Raw genomic sequence first — 24646 nt, 5'->3', positions numbered from 1 at the left:
CACACAAATAACGAGACTCATTTATAGTTATCATTACAATCGTTAATTTCTGATATCTTTTGGGGATCGTCAAGTGTCAAAAATTAGTAAACACCATGCTCTAAGTACAACAATCTGGCAATGGTGGGTTCAAGAAAGTTAAGGGTTGACTGGAGATCCGGACGGCATATGATGACCTTCAGTGTTTCGGTGCGAACCTACGTCCTTGGGCTAAACACACTTACCACTGACCCACTACTAATACAGTCGCCTCTCGATTAACATGAGTTTAAATAAAGCGTTTTTGACTTAAAACAAGTTGATATTCAACCCTTTCTTTGCTAAACGCTCGCAGCGAGTGTTAGGCGTATTTGCTGGTGGTGCTAAACGCTCCCTGCGAGCTCCACCCGCACTCAAATCTCCCGTGTATGAGTGTTCCAACACTAATTCTCACAACACAGGATTGACAATTGAGTGTGTTCTTCACTAAATTTGGTGGAAAATCATGTCAGCCCAGCGCGGAGAATCTATGGACGAGCAACTGGTGGATGTTGTTGTCCAATATAGCGACATTTTTGCATAGGTTCACATGACTGATATTTTGATCAAATAGTTGTAAATATTGCAGTTGGCAATACTGCCCTGCCAGCACCCCATCATCAAGAGATCTACAGTAGTTGCCTTGCGGCTGACCGTCGCGCATGTATAAATGTACGTCTTCACAGGCAACACCCCCTCAACGTGCCTGTACTTTCGCAGGAGAGGTTTACATTACTGAATCCTGTAGATCTTGGCCTCCTCTTTCCAATGGTGGTTTTATTTTGTAGCTGTGATGAATAGTTTTTGAGACGCAGCGGATAAAAGAGATCCCCTTCCCCCGCTGGGGTGCCCGAGCACGCCTGAGGGGATAGTCTAGCTGTGAGCACTTAGCAATGAAAGGGTTAAGTAGATACATTTGACTAACGCAATATGTTTGATTTAACATGAGTTTCATCAATGATGTCACCGCGCGGAGACGCTGTCTTTCTCCTCAGTCTGAAGCTAGCCAGCACTGTGAGTGGAACGTTTCTCTGGATTACACACACTGCATTTTGACCCCTACTATGGCACCCAGGCGTCCTTCCACCTCGTCCAGTGACATAAGAACCGAGGAGTCTGCACGAGGCAGCTCCTCTGAACCTTGGCTCCCGTGTATCTAACCCTACCTAATATCGCTGTCCATGACGCATCAACAAAGTGATGGTGGTGAGTGTTTTTGTTGTGTCAGTGACTTACAAATGTAATGTAGCAATTCTTTCTTTAGAAAACTTTAACTTAACCCGGTGGTGGCAGGGATCATGTTTCTTAATGGTCCCTCCAAGCAAGAAAAATGACAAAAAATCACCCCTCACACAAACCATTTCATATTATATATCAAAGCATTTGTGATCAGTTTGTGTGTTACTTTCCTCTCTGTCTAAGGCTGTAAAAGAAGGCAAAAAGTAAGCAGAAAAATATATATCTACCCTTGCAGGTGAAAATATAGCCTGTTAGCTTTTGAGACCAGACCGTGTAGTGAGCCTCCTCCTCCCTCCCTGCTGGCTAGGCTTCCTTTTAATATGTATTTCCACACATGATGCGGCCAATATTAGGAGTCTTTTTCACACCAATATTTACTGTATAATGATGACTTGACTCCTGCATTAGCACCGGTGAGTGAGTTAGGGGCTTAAGGAACTTTGATGCCAGGATTGGAGGTGACTTATTCCTGGGTTTAAACTTATACAAAATCAGGTTAGCAACATGTCTGTGGTAAGTCCCTTGTACAATAAGAAATATTACTTTCCTCTCTGTCAAGGGCTGAATAAATAAATCAAATTAATCTAACTATATTATAAAGCAAAACCAATCTTGCATGCATAATATGTATCCAGTGCATAGTAAGCACTTTGGCAAACATAATCATGCACCCTATGCTTAACCCTGCGGGGATCATGTTTCTTACCGTGTAGCAGCAACGGGCCAAATTTGTGGCTTTACCGTGTAGCAGCAACGGGCCAAATTTGTGGCTTTACCGTGTAGCAGCAACGGGCCAAATTTGTGGCTTTACCGTGTAGCAGCAACGGGCCAAATTTGTGGCTTTACCGTGTAGCAGCAACGGGCCAAATTTGTGGCTTTACCGTGTAGCAGCAACGGGCCAAATTTGTGGCTTTACCGTGTAGCAGCAACGGGCCAAATTTGTGCCATGATTTAAACCCCCCAAAATAGATGATGTGTAAACTGATCACAAATGCTTTGATATGTATTATGAAATGGTTTGTGTGAGGGGTGATTTTTTCTCATTTTTCTCGCTTGGGGGACCATTAAGAAACATGATCCCCACTGCTACAACCACTGGGTTAAAAGGCCTTTCCCTCTAAGCAAGGGGATGTACTGAACATTTTACAACACACTGGGTTACTAAGTGAGCTGCTGAACATTTTACAGCTCAATATAACGGGTTCACCCTTTGGGGGCTTCTGGCGGGGGTAATGAAGGCAGGGCAGGAAATGAGTAGAGAAAGCTTACCTATTTCTCCAAGCTGCTGAAAAGCTTGTTGGTGAAGAATTACTTGTCGGTGAAGAGACTGTTGTTGAGGTGAGGAGTGCCCTGTGTTATGGCACCTCCCAGCACTGCTACACCAACCTGCAAATATGTGTCCACTCTCAAAGTCTTGTACCGGGAAAGACAGCATGGGATAATATATTATGAAATCTCTCTCTCTATCAAGGGCTGTATAATTAAGATAATTAATTGATACTCTCTCTCTCATATTTGTTTTTTTACATACTTTTCTTCCTCTACCCTCCCTCTCTCTCTCTCTCTCTCTCCCCCCTCATAACTCTATACATACAGCCAGGCCTATACTTTGAGGCAGTGCCAACCACTGCACCACGAAGCCACCCCCCCAAAAAAACTATATGGAACTCAATATTCCATTAATTTCATAAAATATGTCCTTTCTGTTGAATATTGATATCTGAAACAGTTGGCAACATTAGCACAAGAGAACTCACTAAACTCAGTACATGTATTTTCCACCAGTTGGTCAGTCACAGTCAGTGCCTCGGCAGTTTGCTTTTGTGAGATTACCAGCTCAGTGGCATCTACGTGTATGCTTGTTAAGTCCTGTTGCTTTCTTTGCTTTACCAGAGACATACAAAGTGAGATTCAAAGGGTTAACCTGAAAAAGGGTTTTCCTGCAGCTGATCAGCTGGCAGACCAAAGCTTACTAACCTATCTTTTTAAAATTCCCTCAGTGTTGGAGGAAAGGCAAGAGCAGGACTTTAGCAAGTACAATAACTTTATATCGAGAGTTCAAAACTTTAAATAGTGAGTTCAAGGATTAATTCATATCAATTGTCAAAGCCTACTTATAAATTTATAATAATGTAGGATTCTTCTTGTTGTTTTGTGGTATATACCTTGAAGAGAATAAATGAATCATTGCAAATGAATACGTTGTTTTCCTTTACCATCTTTGGAGCACACCATTTAACTCATGGAATACTTTTACTAAAAAAAATCAAATAAAAAAAAAATCATGATTTTGTTTGGTAATAACAATCATGATTTTTTAGTAAAGAAATCAAAGATTTAATCATCTGATTAAATCAATTTGATTTAATCATTGCCAACCCTGCTTAGGCGATTATTTCTTTAGTGACAAATTTTGCTATTATCCAGAAAGCTACATATTCAAGGCACTGTACAGGGGATCCTCAGCTATGATGCCCTCCACCTATGACTATTTCAAGGTTATGACACAACCCACAAATTATTAAGTTTGGAAAGTTTGGTTTTGTGGGCAGCACAACATCTGTGGTCATATGCCGGAGAGAGACAGGAGGGGGAAGGAATTATAGAAGGGAACAGACCCCAGGAGACGGGACACAACCCCTGATTAATACCTGGTACACTGCTGGGTGGACAGGGGCTATGTAGGGTATCGGAAAATCCTCCCTAAATTTTCCACTACTCCTGGGAATCGAACCCGGGCTCTCTCGGTTGTGACCCGAGTGTGCTAACCACTGCACCACAAAGCCCCCCTGCAAATATGTGTCCACTGTCAAAGTCTTGTATTGGGAAAGACAGCACTGGATAAGATATTCTATAGTCTCTCTCTATCAAGGACTGTAAATTAACCCTTTGGTTGCTAAATACTTGCAGGGAGGACTAGCGTAACTTGCCGCTGGTGCTAAACCCTCCCTGCGAGTTCCAGGGCCCAAATTTACAATTAATCTTAATCTTTAACTTAAGAGTTCCACTGAATCTCAAGTTTAACTTATAGCTGAGCTTAAATGAAAAAATAAGTTCAACTTCACTCAGCAGCTGATCCAGTTTGAAAATTTGTCCTGGCAAAAGATGTATTTTTTAAATTGCAGAATTGCGACACTTCAGTGATTGAATATGTAGTAATACTACCTTATCAATGTTATATGATGATATACTTCAGAAACATGGGCATAATAAGGTAGTATTTATAAAATAAAGGTTACGTTTATCATCCGCGCAAGGTGATATTCTTTTTTTTTTCTCTTGAATGTAAACACGGACACGCGTTCCTGTTCGTCTTCCTCATTCTTGCATCACCCACCCTCTGACGAGGTAATCATGGAAAATATTGCCGCTTTCACTTCTCCCAAGAGGAAAAGGGGAGTGAATTGGAGAGACTGCCACACTCTACACATAGTAAAGGGAAGGGAGTCAACAGATACCGTCTGCAAGGGTAGCCACTGTCCCCTAATAGATGACATGAATCCGGTGGTATACGATGATCCTCAAACATGCGTTTGAGGCCACCCTCACGCCAAATACGAGCATCATGAGTGGACCCAGGCCAATTAGCTACAACATTAAGAATATTATATTTGGCATCAAACACTAATTGTGTGTTTATGCTATGGAAATTCTTCCTGTTGACATAGTCTGCTTCATATTTCCTGACATGCGTGCAATCTATTACACCAACAATGCCAGGGAAGTTTGCAACTTGCACAAATTCTTGTTGTTTCTCTCGGATTTCAGGGACGGTGCGAGGAAATCGAATGAATTGGACAAGTATGGCTGGCTGTGTAAGTGCCTTGAGGGTATCGGTGATCGCTTTTACTGACGACTGTGATGGACCAAGATCATCACTGTTACACATCTGCATTTTCCCCGTTGCTAAGTAACGCAGTGTAATAATTACTTTCATTTCGGGTGTCAATGCAAAACTCCTTGAAGTAGGGCTTTGCAGGGCCCCTCTCACCAAATCCGTTACGAACAGTACTCCTGCACGGTCCAGTCTGTAGCGTTTCAATAGTTCTGCGTCACTCAAAGTATTCAGAACGTCTCTTCGCTCTTGAAAAGTCTTCTCTAGGCGCTGACGGGCTTGTTGACGTTCGGCCATCTTGGCGACTGAAGTTCGACTTAGGCTCCTTAAGACGGGTTTGGGCCCGCCTAAAATATCTCGTCAGCTAAGATCAACTTATGAGGGATAAGATGAAGAATAAAGTTAAACTCGCCCTAAAGTCAAACTTAGCGGTTAAAGATTTATTGTAAATTCGGGCCCAGTAGAGGGTAGCGGGACGCCTAGCGGGTCAGAGGCAAGAACAAACACGTTATCTAATAGGAGTGGCCATACAGGACGCAGGTAGCGGGTTCCCTCCAAGCTTACCTGCTACCCGCGTCCTGTATGGCCACTCCTATTAGATAACATGTGTTTGTTCTTGCCCCTGACCTGATAGGCGTCCTGATAGGCGTCCTGCTACCCTCTAATGTCAAATGTGTGTTTTTTAGCTTCATAGCACAGAGGAAGGGTCACACCACCACCAGCCTCATAAAACTACCCCTGGAAATGCCCTAAACTCCTACAAAAAACATGTCTAAAGTGTGTTTTTAGATTCATAGCAGAGAGGAAGGGTCACACCACCACCAGCCTCATAAAACTACCCCTGGAAATGCCCCAAACCTCAACAAAAGACTTAAATATTACATGTGAGTTTGGGTGTTGCAATGCATTATCATAATCTAACCATCTCTTCTGTCTCTCCTTTCTTTATTCAGTGGTCTAAGAGCCAAGAGGGAAGGAAGGAAGGAAGGAAGGAAGGAAGAAGTTTGCAATGGAAAGAGAATTGATTTGAACACTCACCAAGTCCTTATCCTCCTCCTCCTCTTCTTCCTCTTCATCTTCTCTTCTTCTTCCTCCTCTTCTTCCTCTGTAAACAGGGTAAGGAAATAAGTCAGCTGTAAAATAATTGGGATTTTTTGAGATAATAAATTATTTTCAAGGTAAAATTATATATATAGATATTGGTAGAGAGAGAGAGAGAGACTTTAATTCTGGTGCCATACTTGCTCACTTTTCTTTCATCTTAAAAATAATCTCTTTACTTTCTCAGCTTTAGAAATTTTCTCAATAACTGTGAAAGCATAACTCTCTCTCTCTCTCTCTCTCTCTCTCTCTCTCTCTCTCTCTCTCACACACACAAAATATATGCATAATGTGATGACAAATGAGATGATGTGTGTATATATATATATATATATATATATATATATATATATATATATATATATATATATATATATATATATATATATATATATATATATATATATATATATATATATATATATATATATATATATATATATATATATATATATATATATATATCATGAAATGGTTTGTGGGAGTGATGATTTTTTTTCTCATATTTCACACTTAGAGGGAAGGAAGGGCCTGTAATAAGGGGGATATTCATAGGGTTTTGTTGGTAAGAGAACCGGGAAGGACACGTAGTAATGGGTTTAACCCCTTCAACACGAGTATACTGTGTCCTTGTGTGCCCCGTACCATATCCCAGGACACGCATACTGGCTTGCTTTAGCCAATATACGAGTTATTTTATCTCTATATTTATGCTTACATCTCAAAATTATCAATTAATTTATACTTCTTTATGTGCACCATGTAATTCTGCATGTTTTCATATATAATACATGATGATTATGCTGAGTTTATGGCTGAAAGCTTGTTATATTCAATAGCGACATTTGAAATTTGGCGCGCGTGGCGATCTCGGATACGGTGCGGGGTGTTGTTTTGGCCCGGCCGTAGTGAGTTTCTTTATGTGTGCCATTTAATTCTGCATGTTTTCATATATAATACATGATGATTATGCTGAGTTTATGGCTGAAAGCTTGTTATATTCAATAGCGACATTTGAAATTTGGCGCGCGTGGCGATCTCGGATACGGTGCGGGGTGTTGTTTTGGCCCGGCCGTAGTGAGTTTCTTTATGTGTACCATTTAATTCTGCATGTTTTCATATATAATACATGATGATTATGCTGAGTTTATGGCTGAAAGCTTGTTATATTCAATAGCGACATTTGAAATTTGGAGAGCGTGGCGATCTCGGATACGGCGCAGGGCACTGTTTTGGCCCGGCCGTAGTGAATTTCTTTATGTGCACCATGTAATTCTGCATGTTTTCACATATAATACATGATGATTATGTTGAGTTTATGGCTGAAACCTGGTTATATTCAATAGCGACATTTGAAATTTAGCGCGAATGGCGATCTCGGATGATGCGGGGGTGTTGTTTGGCCCGGCCGTAGTGAGTTTCTTTATGTGTACCATTTAATTCTGCATGTTTTCATATATAATACATGATGATTATGCTGAGTTTATGGCTGAAAGCTTGTTATATTCAATAGCGACATTTGAAATTTGACGCGCGTGGCGATCTCAGATACGGCACAGGGCGCTGTTTTGGCCCGGCCGTAGTGAGTTTCTTTATGTGCACCATTTAATTCTGCATGTTTTCATATATAATACATGATGATTATGTTGAGTTTATGGCTGAAAGCTTGTTATATTCAATAGCGACATTTGAAATTTAGCGCGCGCGGAGATCTCGGACACAGCAGAGGGCGCTGTTTTGGCCCGGCCGTAGTGAGTTTCTTTATGTGAACCATGTAATTCTGCATGTTGTCATATATAATACATGATGATTATGTTGAGTTTATGGCTGAAAGCTTGTTATATTCAATAGCGACATTTGAAATTTAAGCCTTGGCGATCTCGGACACAGCAGAGGGCGCTGTTTTGGCCTGGCCGTAGTGAGTTTCTTTATGTGCACCATGTAATTCTGCATGTTTTCATATATAATACATGATGATTATGTTGAGTTTATGGCTGAAAGTTTGTTATATTCAATAGCGACATTTGAAATTTAGCGCGCGTGGCGATCTCGGATACGGTGCCGGGTGTTGTTTTGGCCTGGCCGTAGTGAGTTTCTTTATGTGCACCATTTAATTCTGCATGTTTTCATATATAAAAATGATGATTATGCTGAGTTTATGGCTGAAAGCTTGTCATATTCAATAGCGACATTTGAAATTTAGCGCGCGTGGCGATCTCGGATACGGCGCAGGGTGTTGTTAAGGTTTTTCATTATCAGTTATCGGGAATAAGGTTTTCTGTTATCGTGCCCTGCTATGGCGGAGACGCTGTCTTTCTCCTCAGTCTGAAGCTAGCCAGCACTGTGAGTGGAACGTTTCTCTGGAATACACACACTGCATTTTGACCCCTACTATGGCACCCAAGCATCCTTCCACCTCGTCCAGTGACATAAGAACATAGGAGTCTGCACGAAGCAGCTCCTCTGAACCTTGGCTCCCGTGTATCTAACCCTACCTAATATCGCTGTCCATGACGCATCAACAAAGTGATGGTGGTGAGTGTTTTTGTTGTGTCAGTGACTTACAAATGTAATGTAGCAATTCTTTCTTTAGAAAACTTTAACTTAACCCGGTGGTGGCAGGGATCATGTTTCTTAATGGTCCCTCCAAGCAAGAAAAATGAGAAAAAATCACCCCTCACACAAACCATTTCATATTATATGTCAAAGCATTTGTGATCAGTTTGTGTGTGTTACTTTCCTCTCTGTCAAAGGCTGTAAAATAAGGCAAAAAAGTAAGTAGAAAAATATATATCTACCCTTGCAGGTGAAAATATAGCCTGTTAGCTTTTGAGACCAAACCATGTAGTGAGCCTCCTCCTCCCTCCCTGCTGGCTAGGCTTCCTTTTAATATGTATTTCCACACATGATGCGGCCAATATTAGGAGTCTTTTTCACACCAATATTTACTGTATAATGATGACTTGACTCCTGCATTAGCACAGGTGAGTGAGTTAGGGGCTTAAGGAACTTTGATGCCAGGATTGGAGGTGACTTATTCCTGGGTTTAAACTTATACAAAATCAGGTTAGCAACATGTCTGTGGTAAGTCCCTTGTACAATAAGAAATATTACTTTCCTCTCTGTCAAGGGCTGAATAAATAAATCAAATTAATCTAACTATATTATAAAGCAAAACCAATCTTGCATGCATAATATGTATCCAGTGCATAGTAAGCACTTTGGGAAACATATATCATGCACCCTATGCTTAACCCTGCGGGGATCATGTTTCTTACCCGGTAGCAGTGACGGGCCAAATTTGTGGCTTTACCGTGTAGCAGCAACGGGCCAAATTTGTGGCTTTGCCGTGTAGCAGCAACGGGACAAATTTGTGGCTTTACCGTGTAGCAGCAACGGGCCAAATTTTTGGCTTTACCGTGTAGCAGCAACGGGCCAAATTTGTGGCTTTACCGTGTAGCAGCAACGGGCCAAATTTGTGGCTTTGCCGTGTAGCAGCAATGGGACAAATTTGTGGCTTTACCGTGTAGCAGCAACGGGACAAATTTGTGGCTTTACCGTGTAGCAGCAACGGGCCAAATTTTTGGCTTTACCGTGTAGCAGCAATGGGCCAAATTTGTGGCTTTACCGTGTAGCAGCAACGGGACAAATTTGTGCCATGATTTAAACCCCCCAAAATAGATGATGTGTAAACTGATCACAAATGCTTTGATATGTATTATGAAATGGTTTGTGTGAGGGGTGATTTTTTCTCATTTTTCTCGCTTGGGGGGACCACTGAAACATGATTCCTGCTGCTACCACCACCACTGGGTTAAAAGGCCTTTCCCTCTAAGCAAGGGGAGGTAGTGAACATTTTACAACACACTGGGTTACTAAGTGAGCTGCTGAACATTTTACAGCTCAATATAACGGGTTCGCCCTTTGGGGGCTTCTGGCGGGGGTAATGAAGGCAGGGCAGGAAGTGAGTGGAGAAAGCTTACCTATTTCTCCAAGCTGCTGAAAAGCTTGTTGGTGAAGAATTACTTGTCGGTGAAGAGACTGTTGTTGAGGTGAGGAGTGCCCTGTGTTATGGCACCTCCCGGCACTGCTACACCAACCTGCAAATATGTGTCCACTCTCAAAGTCTTGTACCGGGAAAGACAGCATGGGACAATATATTATAAAATCTCTCTCTCTATCAAGGGCTGTATAATATAAGATAATTAATTGATACTCTCTCTCTCATATTTGTTTTTTTACATCCTTTTCTTCCTCTACCCTCCCTCTCTCTTTCTCCTTTCATAACTCTATACATACAGCCAGGCCTATACTTTGAGGCAGTGCCAACATTGCTAGACTGTTGACTGTTGACTTCCAACACAAAATCTGTCTCCTGGTCCCCAATAACGAGATTCATTTATATTTATCATTAACCTGGTGGTGGTAGCAGGTGGAAAGTGGAAAGTTTTGTTTAGTGGACAGCGCAACATCTGTGGTCATATGCCGGAGAGAGACAGAAGGGGAAGGAATTATAGGAGAAGGGAACAGATTCCAGGAGACGGGACACAACCCCCGATTAATACCTGGTACACTGCTGGGTGGACAGGGCGTAGGGTATTGGAAACGCCGCCCAAATTTTTCCACTCCGCCCGGGAATCGAACCCGGGCTCTCTCAGTTGTGAGCCGAGTGTGCTAACCACTGAACCACGAAGCCCCATAGGGCTGCATGCGGGTGACCACACTAAACTCAGCGATGTGTTTGAAAGCTGAAGCAGTCCGCTGGAGACCTTGCTCTTAGTGTGAAGGGGAAGGAGGGGGTCAGTTTAGTTAGTTATCAGGTAGTTTAGTTAGCTATAGTCCATGGACTCTTATAGTATATCGGCTTGTGTATAAAAGCCATATTTTCATATAGAATCTTGGCAACAAGTTTTATTATCATCTAAATACATCATCAAACGGAAAATTATGTTGCCAGTTTTTCTGTGTGGTCCCAGACTGATTTTCAGCATCAACAAATAATATCGTAAAATTCAAAAATAACATATTTTCAAATTATTTACAGTGTGTAACAATTTTAAATGGCCATAATTATCCAGTTTTGGAAAATATGTGATAAAGACTAATAGTGTGTGACTATTTTGTACTTATGGTATAAATGTTCACCAAAAGATTCTGCTTCTAGCAACTTAACAAGTAATTCTTATTGCAAAAGAATAACACAAATGTTAATGATCCGCTGTTTCAAGTTACAGCCACAAATGTCCACGACGTCAGTCCTCTTCAATATCCTGGCCATCTGTGATAGGATTAGTGTTCTGGCATGTGTCATCTCCTGTACAGTTGCACAATTCAGTGCACACAAGATTATTTTGTCTGCAAGAGCATCTGCGCGAACACTTGTTGGCTGAATCGGTTAGTGGATCCGCAGTTGCATCGAATGAGTTGAAGAACTGCTTCTGGAGCTGGTGCTTCCTTTGATAGCAGTGGCATCAGTTTGTCATGTTGCATTTGCCATCCGAGCATGAGAGGATTTGGTATGACTGGATTTAAGACCAGGTCTTGTGACCAAACACTTGCTTGAATATGTGCGATTCGGATGTGCTCGAGCCAAGCTCCATGTGTAGGTGGTAACATGTCTACTCCTTGGTCAGATCTCAGCCTTTTGAAGAGGTACCACCTGAGATTCTTTGCCTTGGGGATATGGAGTTGCTTAGGACAGAAGAGTGAGCATAAGAATTCTTCACACCCTTCGACCACACTATCTGATGGTTCGGCTCCTTCTCCAAGCCCATTCAGTGCAGCAAGTACGGTTGAACTGGCATTAAGGAAAGCTTTGAAGCATCCTTTTTTTCCTTTGCCTTGTATATGCCCAGTTGTATCGCATCCAGTCAGCGCATGCCATTTGATCAAAGCTGATGCTTTGTCGGAACCAAGCTTGTCATAGATGGGTTTCAGCTGGATGATGCGACGGCGTTCTCCGGTGCCCATGATCATTGCTGGTCGCGTACCAAGCATTGGCACCCTACGAAGAGCCAAGAGCAGAACATCAGTGTCCTGTGAGTATATGTGGACTTCAAATCGTGTTCCTGCTACTTCTACAGCGTGTAATATCATCAGAGTGTCAGCTTCTTCGTGGGTGCTTACACCTGTAGATACATGACATTCAGAGTTTGTCATAATGCTGCTGCGTGTCACGGTTACTAGGTTCTTGGTAGTACTCTGGTTGATGAGTTGTTGTGCCAGGTACAAAGTGAGTGAATCCTTTGTCTCATTGCTTGCAAGAAATGTACCTTTGTCTTTGATACAAGTTGCATCTTCTACAATGTAGGAATTGATTCCCTTGGGCTTGCCTCTGCGGCTCTCCCGTGTGCCCTCCTTGAGTGAAGATACTATGGTGTAATTATCAAAGATGATCCTCACTTGGCCATAACCTCGAGCTTTTGAGTCAATCAACTTGACATATGATGTGCCTAGATCCTTGCAGTTTTTGACGTTCTTGACAGCCATCAACTCATGCAATACAGCCATGCCATCAACTACAAGACAGAAACCCTCGTTTTCATCGTTGGTGCCCTGAGCATTGGTTCCTGGGGTTGTATTGTCATCTGGCTCCAGAAGGTTCTCCAGCAGGTGGATTACCATGCTCTTGTCAGTGGTCGGGTGGATTGCTCCATCTGGTTATGTACACAAACTCGTGGGTGCCAATCACTTCCTCTAAGTTGATGTCATCCCTTGAGGATCGTGCTATCACCAGCATCCTAGCAAACAGTGATGATGTTGCTTTCAGTGTGATCACTTGGGAACCGGCTTTCAGTTTAATTTCCTTGGCAGTTGCTGACCAAGACAGCAGTTTAACCTTTGTCATCTTGGCCCACAGGTTTCCATTGCCAATCAGACGATCTTCAATGAAACTTCTGTATGCATCCATGCCAATCTGCTCTGTGGACAGAATGCTTTCTTTGATGTAGTCGGTAATGATCTCCTTCGACAGAAGCTTGAACATCCGACCTGTCGTTGCATCACTGGCGGCCCAGTCTCAGTTCCTTTTGATCCACTAAAGATGTTCCATGGCGACAGTACCTTCTTCAGTTGTGTGATTGCCTGTTCCTGGCGACGAACTTTGGCCTGAGAGAGGCAGTGGTGCTGTTGTTGTATTGTAGCACTGTTAGACACTGCTGCCAGTTGTTCACTTTCGGAAGCAATGCGTGCCAACTCAGGACCAGTGAGACAGAACTTCAGCAAAGTCTTTGGGTTTGATGTTATTCCAGAGATTCCTCCTTGACCTTTGGTAGATTTATTTTGATGCTCCATTGCCTGGTCTACTGCAATACGAGTGAACGGGATAGTGTTGCTTGTATTCACTGTGAAGTCACCATTTACAAACTCTTGCCAAATCATTGGATCTGTGGTTTGTATCTCTTGCATTCGAGCTATGTATTCGGGTATGTTCTGCGCATAATATATACCTACCTTTATAGTGCCACAATACCCCAAAAACTACAAAAATGTCATGCAGAAACATATCTAAACCTATATGTATGTAGGCGCTATTTTCCAATCTTGATCGAACTGCTCGATTTTAGTGACTTTAGTTTCTGTAGTAGAAAGTCATGTGGGACCAAATGAAAAAACTGGCAACATATTTTTCTATGTTCACAATACTACCTGGAACATTTTCAACACAGTTGCCAAGATTCTATATAAAAAAATAACAACATTAAATTTTCCAACACAACCGGATATACTATTAACTTGAGCCCTGTGGCCTGGCCCGGGGAACCCCCCCATTGTTTACAGACCTAGCGATGACCTGCGATCTGTTATGTTAGCTATTTATGGAGTACATATACAGTCAAACCTCGATTTACGAGTTTAATTCATTCAAGAATAATGCTCGCACACCAAAACACTCGAAAACCAAAACAAATTTCCCCATTGAAATTAATGTAAATCCATTAATGCGTCTCATATCTCAAAAAAACTATTTACGTAAGAACCATCTTACATGTTATTTTTTTACAGAATTGACGTTATCTTACTAACAAGTAGAGATGATAAAGATATGAAACACAAGTCAAAGTGTTACGGTTGTTTCGGAGACTCCCGCAACCGCTGGCCATGCTTGAGGTGCAGGCTTCACCCCAGGGTTTAGCAGGTGGTTCCCCTATTCTCGGGGCACCGGAACTACACCCGACCACCAACGTGAAGCTAACTCGACATATCGTACGAGATGGAGGGTGAACGAGAGTCAGTCACGTCCAGGAGGGCATACAAGATACCTCTCCATTAACATGAGTTGCAATAGCAATGATATTAATGACTAATAATAATTACAAGATTATTTAATACTAAGCTATTCTAACCTAAAACTTATTCAAACCTAGCCATACTTTTTTTCTTTTTCCTTACCTCCCTCGGCTGGGCCTGGTGGTGGGCCCAAGCCGGCAAGTGTTTATAGCGGCCCCATCTTGCTTTCCCTTGGACAGTCCCATACAGTCCAGGATGATGGTGGTGGTCTTCAGGACAAGTAGTCTGTGGCAGCGACAGATTCAAACCCTCATCATCCATGACGTAGCGAACGCAGGACCGGCACGCTAACCACTCAGCCACCGTCTCCTTCCCCAGCCTGTGTTCCGACGCCAAATATGCAAAAAGTAAAAACATATGCTTCAATGTGTCATCCCAGACTATATATAAAGAGAATTAAATCTAAGCCATCCTAACCTAACCAAACTTTAATTAAACTAATCTAGTCTTAGCAAGCCACTATCAAAACACAATATAAACAGAAATGTATCTCCAGGTGTCCCCCCCAAGACCATATATTTAGAGAATTAAATCTAAGCTATCCTAACCTGCCCAAACTTGCTGAGCTATCCTAACAAGACCTAACTTAACCCGGTAGTAACAAGGGCCCAAATTTGTGGCTTTACAGTGTACCAGCGACGGGCCAAATTCTTGCCATGATATGTAACTTGATATATTAAGAAGGATATAAACCCCACCACCGACCATTAGGATCCACCGGGAAGAAGCCTACCGGCGCAATAGGCCAAGACGTAAAAATAAATAATAAATAAATAAATAAATAAATAGATGATCCATAAACTGATCACAAATGCATTGATATATATTATGAAGTGGTTTGTGTGAGTGATGATTTTTTTCTCATTTTTCTCGCTTTGAGGGAAAGGCCTTTAACCCAGTGGTAGCAGCAGGGATCATGTTTCTTAATGGTCCCTCCAAGCGAGAAAAATGGAGAAAAATCACCCCTCACACAAACCATTTCATGTTATATATAAAGCATTTGTGATCAGATTATGTATCATCTATTTTGGGGGGTTTATATCATGGCACAAATTTGGCCCGTCGCTGCTACACGGTAAAGCCACAAATTTGGCCCATCGCTGCTACACGGTAAAGACACAAATTTGGCCAGTCGCTGCTACCGACTTAAGAAACATGATCCCCACAGCTACTGGGTTAACCGTACCTGCCGTGCGCTCTACTACCACAATGAAATAAAACAAATATATACTGCGTTGCACCCCAAGACAATATTTTAAGAGGCGGGGAGTATGGAGATGACCGTAGCCACCTCTCCCGCCAGTGACATCAACGGCAGTGTGGTGAGAGGCCTATCCTGCCTATTTATCCTAAACAAGTGGGTGTTATTCCAGAAAAAACACCCAAGTCTCATCACTTCACACTTATTTATATATTCAAGGGCTGAAAAATATCAGAAACATTAACAAAAAAAATGCTCGGTCAGCACTAAGTTATCCTAACCTTGGATAACTTAGATTTTAACGTAACCTCCTGTGAGAGCAAGATAAAAATTGACAGACAAAATAGGTCAATTCCGGACCTCACGGTATCATGAGCAGACCTCCAGAATAACACCCGATGGTCTAGGATAAAAAAGTTGGAAAATTTCATTTAGTCGGCGCAACATCTGTGGTCATATGCCGGAGAGAGACAGAAGGGGAAGGAATTATAGAAGGGAACAGATCCCAGGAGACGGGACACAACCCCCAATTATACCTGGTACACTGCTGGGTTTACAGGGGCATAGGGTATTGGAAAAGCCTCCCAAATTTTCCCACTCTGCCCGGGAATCGAACCCAGGCTCTCTCGGTTGTGAGCCGAGTGTGCTAACTGCTAACCACTGCACCACGAAGCCCCCAGGTCTAGGATAAGATGTTGGTCATCACTAAGTTATCCTAACCTTGGATTAAACTTAGATTTTAACCTTAACCTCCTGTGAGACCAAAGTAAATCTTGACAGGCAAAATACAGGTTCATGCCAGCCTTCACAGTACCAGGAGCATGTATAACTCTAGAATGACACCCGATGGCCTAGGGTAAGCACATGTGGTCAAGTCAACAACGCTAACCTACATACTCCCCCTTAGAGTTAATAGGTTCACCACCCCGGGTCATCACCACCACATGCATCACCTAAAATCACCACAATCACCATCAATACCACCTCAGACACACATGAAATCACAACCATAACGATGAAAATGCAAAAAGAATCAAGAGAAATAACACTGAAATAAATAAATCTGAAAAATTCGTAAAATTCACCCCGCCCGCTAGACGAGTCACCCTTTAAACACTTCTAGCTCACGTTAACCTTCAATATTTCCTGAGTAACACAACCCACACCTCATATCTGCAATAATACAACACAAATACACCCTAACCCTTAATATAGGAGTACCCAGGCATCTTACACTGGTCAAAACTCACGGATATAAGGTCACGTATGGTTCGCTCCCATCCGCCGGTTACGCCCTTATGACCTCACCGCTAAACGCCAATAATTCAATATCTAAGACCCTCACACTTCATTTGACCCCATACATTAGGTCATTCAGCTTAGTTCTCCCTCTCATAGTGTTCAAAGTTCTTAGGTGTTATTGATAACTGAGATAATACGTCACATATGGTTCGCTCCATCCGCCGGTTACGCCCTTATGACCTCACCGCTAAACGCCCATAATTCAATATCTAAGACACTCACACCTCATTTGACCCCATACATTAGGTCATTCAGCTTAGTTCTCCCTCTCATAGCGTTCAAAGTTCTTAGGTGTTATTGATAACTGAGATAATACGTCACATATGGTTCGCTCCATCACGCCCTTATGACCTCACCGCTAAACGCCCATAATTCAATATTTAAGACACTCACACCTCATTTGACCCCATACATTAGGTCATTCATCTCAGTTCTCCCTATCATAGTGCCCGAAGGTCTTAGAGGTCATTAATAATTAAGGTCATATATGGAGCCGGACACCCCAAGCCAGTTATATACGTGACCTTTCTGACCTTACCGGCTTATATCCCGCTCTCCAACTTCACACACAGGAATGCAATGCACGTGTCGCCCTGCCCCTCAAGCCCCGTGCCGCTACGTACTCTACTTTACCGGAAATCAGTAAAAAACGATGAACTTCTGAACGACCACGGCGGCCATTGAAATCCACCTCTCTCCCCCACAGATACATTTTCCCTATTTCCACCTATTACAAGCCTTAATTCACTGCCCTCACCCGCCCAAAACAATCACGAGGGACTATTTACCGTTTCCAGATGCATGGCTCCCTCGGCAACAGGATAATTCGCTTCAAAAAACACAAAAATATAAGAGCCGACTCCCTTCACGGATGACAGTGGCTTCCAGGTGTGTGCGAGAAATACCTCCTCGGGGAAATAAGTCGCGATACTACCCACTACACATGTCCAATGGGGTAAAGACAGCAAAAAACGTCTTAATTTGCCTTGATTTATGTCTCTTTAACCACCTGTGATCTATATATAAGCGTTGAGATTGCCCAAACCAGGAGTGAGTATCAGCTCCGAGTAGTTCCTCCTATGTAATCTCCTATGTGTTTGTTTTAAAGCCTTCTACTGATTTTAAGTGTTTATCTGATGTATTTTCAGTGTATTGAAGTCGCAAAGGGACAGTTAAACGATAGCAGTGAGTGATATATTGAAAATTAAGCATTGTTTCAAGTCCCCTTTGCGAGCTATTTTTCGGCTGCGAGCTGATTCCTGCCAGCTCAATAGATTCTCGTACTTGAATTAAATGACCCTGGAACTGTCTTTTCCGCTCCAATAACTAGATTTATTTGGAGGTAGGGTCGAAATGTTTAATTAATAGGGCTTTTTTTGCAGTGCTTAGGTATATTATCGCTGACATAAATAGTTTTAGTTTAACCACGGAAACATTAATTACTCTATTTAACTGCCCCTTTGCCCTCTTATCGCGTGTCCTATCATTAGTAAACCCCAATTAAGTCCTGCCGGGGCCTTAATAACAGCGGTAAAGCCTTGGAATCATTATTATTCGTTATTAATGGGTTGGTCTGGGTCTGGGTCTCGGCACATGTTGTGAACGAAACTGCAGAAAGTATAAAATCCTATCACTCTTCAGCACGGGCTTACAATATGATGTAATGAGCTTATATGTGGGAATAATGGCTTCAGGGAGTTCTTAATACACTTAGTAGTCTCCTTACGTGAAGCATGGAGGGAGGAGGAGAGGAGATAGAGGGAGGGAGGCAGGGAAATGAATCACGTATTAATTAGATCTTAAAGCCATTGGTTACAACGTTTCTTCCTGTATAAACTGGTAATTATATCGCTTTTTCTCTTTAATTAAACCTAAAGCCGTGTAAATAATGGCTTTGAAATATTTAATAAGGGAAGATGGACGTTGGAACAGGAAAACTTATTGTTGTACCTCAAAACTAATTGTTCCAACCTTTACATAGATTTACATAGAAAATCAGACCACACAGACCCCATGGTCCAGACTTGGTGGTCTGTCCTTAAACCTAAGTGATTTTACATTAATCAGAAGACTCCAAAACGTTGCATTTCTACTCTAGTTGATATTAAGTTGAAGGATATATGCTGAAATGCTATATCTTATGCTATCAAGCTGATTTAAGCTTACGGTCACATGCTGACTTCATGATGAATGCTGACTTGAAATAAAGGTCACAATATATGCAGTAAGTTGAGTGCAATGACGGCATTGTTCACTTGTATAACTCCCATGCTGAGCCTATAAAAAGTCAGCATTGAAAGAGATAGCCATGCTGACTCGATCTTATGCAAGCTGATTTAAACTTATGGCCATGCTGACTCATATGCTAATCTTAACTTAAATCCATGTTGAACTCCGAACTCAGCATATCAAGAAAACGATCATGCTGTCATATATAGACCACCATGCTGAGCTCAGAGTGGCTATACAGACTGAAATCAGTAACTCTTTAATGCATGCTGAGTTCAAAATAGGATCAGCATTGAGAAACAGCTAGGCGCCATCCTGATCGAGTGAGCATTGCTGACTTGTTCATAATTAAACCCCTATATAGTAATAGTAGTAGTAGTAGTAATAGTAGTAGTAATAGTAGTAGTAGTAGTAGTAGTAATAGTAGTAGTAGTAATAATAGTAGTAGTAGTAGTAGTACTAGTAGTAGTAGTAGTAGTAGTAGTAGTAATAGTAGTAGTAGTAGTAGTAGTAGTAGTAGTAGTAGTAGTAGTAGTAGTAGTAGTAGTAGTAGTAGTAGTAGTAGTAGTAGTAATAGTAGTAGTAGTAGTAGTAGTAGTAGTAGTAGTATGCTGAGCTCAGAAAAGGTCATAGGCTGAGGTGAATTAAGCATATCGCTACAAAAAAGCTTCCTGTACCGACATATGCCGAGTTGGGGGATCGAGCCAGCTATAGGCCATGCTGACTTCAGACCATGCCGACTTAAAGAAATTCTGGGCCATGCTGAATTTGCTGAGCTTGGCTCCATATGTTTCACGAATGTAGACAGATCAATATTGTTTATGATCGATGACACTCTGCGTACGAGGAACAAATTAAGGCGTAAAACTCAAATGTAGACAAGTAAATTCAGACTGAACCAAACTTTTCTTCATCAACGTTGTAGTGCGAGAATGGAATAAGCTCCCTGCCTTCCTTCAGTGGTCACACGATTGATTTCCTTTAAAAATAAGCTCGGCCGTCACTTCCTTCAACTCAATATTAACAAGAGTTGAAATGCAACGTTATGGAGCCATCGGATTAATGTAGAATCACTTAGTTTAAGGACAGGCCACTTAGTCTGGACCCTGGGGTCTGATTTTCTATGTAAATCTGTAAATTAAACCTATCCGAAAGCTATGACGTAATGTTTAAATCTCCGCGTACCCAATCAGCTGTTTTAATCAGCTGATCGGTCACCTCGGCACACTAATGATATATTGTTTCCGGAGTCACCACACTCGTACAGAACATGTTTATTGCATGACTTGACCTGTGACCTAGCATACCGAGACACAGGGATAGAAGAAATACTCTTATAGACTTACGAGAAAATAACAAGTTTTTTTTTTCTCAGAATGGCAACACCCCCGCCAATGGACTCGATCGCTCGCCATATATAATTCTTCCGCCTCGTCATAGTTTACTTTTTTTTCAGCTTTCTCGTCCCCTGCATGCATGATCGTTAATGAGATACTTAACGGCAACATCATTAAGGGCTGATATCGAATTAAGCCGTGCTGGGAAGAGAGAGAGAGAGAGAGAGAGAGAGAGAGAGAGAGAGAGAGAGATGCTGACTTTAAATGCCGACTTCAAAAATGCTGATTGATTCTGGGCCTTGAGTTTATTGACCTTATAACACAAATGCATGCTGACTTGAGGTACGTGTTGGCCGATCGACATCAAGGCTACTCAGCACTCAGCATAAAACTGATTTTCACTGCTGAACTATTTAACTATAAGAGATGAAGAAACATTAGAATATATATCATTCTAGATCTCTTGCTTTCCTCTATGAAACACATAGGAATGTATAACTATCTCCTATAAGTCACCCTAAGGCCCTTGCTCATGGTACAAGATACAGTAATGTCTTTGATAAACTAAAAGATGGACAATTGTAACCTATCCGAGTGATAATATATATTGAACAAGCCCTCTTTCCATTATTTTTGCAGTATTAAGGAATATATATCAAGCTGCTAACTCATCCCTTGCTCATGGTGGAAGGTTCAGTAATATGTCTTTGATAAGCTAACTCAAAAGATGGACAATTGTGCCTGATATATATACTGAACAAGCCCTCTTTCCATTATCTTTGCAGTATTAAGGAATATATATCAAGCTGCTAACTCACCCCTTGCTCATGGTGGAAGGTTCAGTAATATGTCTTTGATAAGCTAACTCAAAAGATGGACAATTGTGCCTGATATATATACTGAACAAGCCCTTGATCCATTGTCTATGCAGTATTAAGGAATATATATCAAGCTGCTAACTCATCCCTTGCCCATGGTAGAAGATTGTGATATGTCTTTGATAAACTAACTCAAAAGATGGACAATTGTGCCTGATATATATATACTGAACAAGACCTCGATCCATTGTTTATGCAGTATTAAGGAATATATATCAAGCTGCTAACTCATCCCTTGCTCATGGTGGAAGGTTCAGTAATATGTCTTTGATAAACTAAAAGATGGACAATTGTAACCTATATGAGTGATAATATATATTGAACAAGCCCTCTTTCCATTATCTTTGCAGTATTAAGGAATATATATCAAGCTGCTAACTCATCCCTTGCCCATGGTAGAAGATTGTGATATGTCTTTGATAAACTAACTCAAAAGATGGACAATTGTGCCTGATATATATACTGAACAAGCCCTCGATCCATTGTCTATGCAGTATTAAGGAATATATGTCAAGCTGCTAACTCATGCCTTGCTCATGGTAGAATATTCAGTGATATGTCTTTAATAAACTAACTCAAAAGATGGACAATTGTGCCTGATATATATATATACTGAACAAGCCCTCGATCCATTGTCTATGCAGTATTAAGGAATATATATCAAGCTGCTAACTCATGCCTTGCTCATGGTAGAAGATTGTGATATGTCTTTGATAAACTAACTCAAAAGATGGACAATTGTAACCTATATGAGTGATAATATATACTGAACAAGCCCTCTTTCCATTATTTTTGTAGTATTAAGGAATATATATCAAGCTGCTAACTCATCCCTTGCTCATGGTAGAAGATTGTGATATGTCTTTGATAAACTAACTCAAAAGATGGACAATTGTGCCTGATATATATATACTGAACAAGCCCTCGATCCATTGTTTATGCAGTATTGAGGGATAGGTACATCAGTTTCCTAACTCACCCCTTGCTCATGGTATCTTCCTAAGGCATTGCTAGACTTGTTTTTATATGCCAAAGATTGAGTACATTAAGACCTTCTCAAAGTCTTACCCAAGAGTCAGTGCTTGATATAAAACTATGCTCATGATAATTAAGGCTAAACAAATGCTGACACTGACCATGGTAAGACACTTAATGTCCGGTAATTATCTAGCCAGAACTAAGCTTTCAAGGGTTAAACATGGCAAATTCTGAGTGTACAGGACCTTTCCAAATAGTCACTCTCTTTAAATACTGTATGGGGAAGTAATTGATTCTCCTACATCAACCCTTGCTCAATGTGATGCTTTAGAGCTTGATATCTAGCCAGTACTAAGCTTTCAAGGGTTAAACATGGCAAATTCTGAGTGTACAGGACCTTTCCAAATAGTCAGTCTCTTTAAATACTGAGTGGGGAAGTAATTGATTCTCCTACATCAACCCTTGCTCAATGTGATGCTTTAAAGCTTGATATCTAGCCAGAACTAAGCTTTCAAGGGTTAAACATGGCAAATTCTGAGTGTACGAAGCCTTTTCATATAGTAAAGCTCTCTGTCCGACCCACCCCCACACATGCACTTTCCCTCACCTGAGCATTGGCACCTTGTTATCAAATCAGTGTTGAAGGCAAAAACTATAAGCATTATGAGACAGGAGGAATACTAGCTGACCTGTAGACACAACCTTACATGTATTTCCCTATAAGTGGTTTCCAAGGGCCTGAGCTAAGCTGGGATAATCCTCTCACATTTTTATCCAAGACAGTGCTAGACCTCAATCCCCCCCCCTATGGATGGGCTTGAGCTATAGGAAGAGGGAAAAAGATTAGGTTTTTAGCTTTGAACAGAAGAGGAGAAAGGTTATAATGAGAGATTTAGTTTATCACACCAGTAGCCTATTATCCTAACACAGGTAAGGGTAGATTCTAGGATTAAAGATGAGCTCCGGGAGGGCAGCATGAGCCAATGCAAGATGGCACCACTATAAACACTTGCCTGTGCCAGAACGGGCTGGGCCGACCATCAGGCCCCACCGGGAAGAAGCCTTGGGCCGACCATCAGGATCCACTGGGAAGATGCCTACCAGCGCAATAGGCCATGACATAAAAAAAATAAAACATATTTGACAAGGCTTTCAGTGGAGGTTTGGGCATTTTCCGAGATGCTTTTATGATCTGTGGAAATGTGACCCTTCCTCTGTACCATGAACCTAAAAAACACATATTTGACAAGGCTTTCAGGGGAGTTACAGACAGGGGTGCTTTTATGACCCTTCCTCTGTACCATGAACCTAAAAAACACATATTTGACAAGGCTTTCAGGGGGTGTTACAGACCGGGGTGGTTTTATGACCCTTCCTCTGTACCATCAACCTAAAAACAGATATTTGACAAGTCTTTCAGTTGTGTTACACACATGGGTGCTTTTATGACCCTTCCTCTGTACCATCAACCTAAAAAACACATATTTGACAAGGCTTTCAGGGGAGTTACAGACAGGGGTGCTTTTATGACCCTTCCTCTGTACCATCAACCTAAAAAACACATATTTGACAAGGCTTTCAGGGGAGTTACAGACAGGGGTGCTTTTATGACCCTTCCTCTGTACCATCAACCTAAAAAAACATATTTGACAAGGCTTTGGGGAGTTACAGACAAGGGTGCTTTTATGACCCTTCCTCTGTACCATGAACCTAAAAACACATATTTGACAAGGCTTTCAGGGATTTACATACAAGGGTGCTTTTATGACCCTTCCTCTGTACCATGAACCTAAAAAACACATATTTGACAAGGCTTTCAGGGGAGTTACAGACAGGGGTGCTTTTATGACCCTTCCTCTGTACCATGAACCTAAAAAACACATATTTGACAAGGCTTTCAGGGGAGTTACAGACAGGGGTGCTTTTATGACCCTTCCTCTGTACCATGAACCTAAAAAAAACATTTGACAAGGCTTTCAGGAGTTACAGACAGGGGTGCTTTTATGACCCTTCCTCTGTACCATGAACCTAAAAAACACATATTTGACAAGGCTTTCAGGGGAGTTACAGACAGGGGTGCTTTTATGACCCTTCCTCTGTACCATCAACCTAAAAAAACACATATTTGACAAGGCTTTCAGGGGAGTTACAGACAGGGGTGCTTTTATGACCCTTCCTCTGTACCATGAACCTAAAAAAACACATATTTGACACGGCTTTCAGGAGTTACAGACAGGGG

At 41.5% G+C, this 24646-nt stretch overlaps 1 long non-coding RNA gene across 4 annotated transcripts in view; it reads right to left on the bottom strand.

The window, feature by feature from the left end:
* Positions 1-17919, bottom strand: part of LOC126989047 (uncharacterized) — a 34596-nt gene extending 16677 nt beyond the window's left edge. For 3 of the 4 annotated variants that reach the window (XR_007742813.1, XR_007742815.1, XR_007742814.1), the window contains exons 1-5: positions 17774-17919; positions 14585-14801; positions 10177-10293; positions 6131-6197; positions 2527-2643 (exon numbers count right to left, since the gene is read on the bottom strand). This is a non-coding gene — a long non-coding RNA (uncharacterized LOC126989047). Of the gene's footprint in view, positions 1-2526; positions 2644-6130; positions 6198-10176; positions 10294-14261; positions 14384-14584; positions 14802-17773 lie in introns of all 4 variants that reach the window. The other variant, XR_007742816.1, reaches the window with a different exon arrangement.
* Between the last annotated feature and the right edge of the window lie 6727 nt (positions 17920-24646).

This window comes from Eriocheir sinensis, unplaced genomic scaffold, assembly GCF_024679095.1.
Source record: "Eriocheir sinensis breed Jianghai 21 unplaced genomic scaffold, ASM2467909v1 Scaffold103, whole genome shotgun sequence".
NCBI lineage: Eukaryota > Metazoa > Arthropoda > Malacostraca > Decapoda > Varunidae > Eriocheir > Eriocheir sinensis.
The sequence above is the reverse complement of the archived record's forward strand: the minus strand, read 5'-3'. Positions and strand labels throughout refer to the sequence as shown.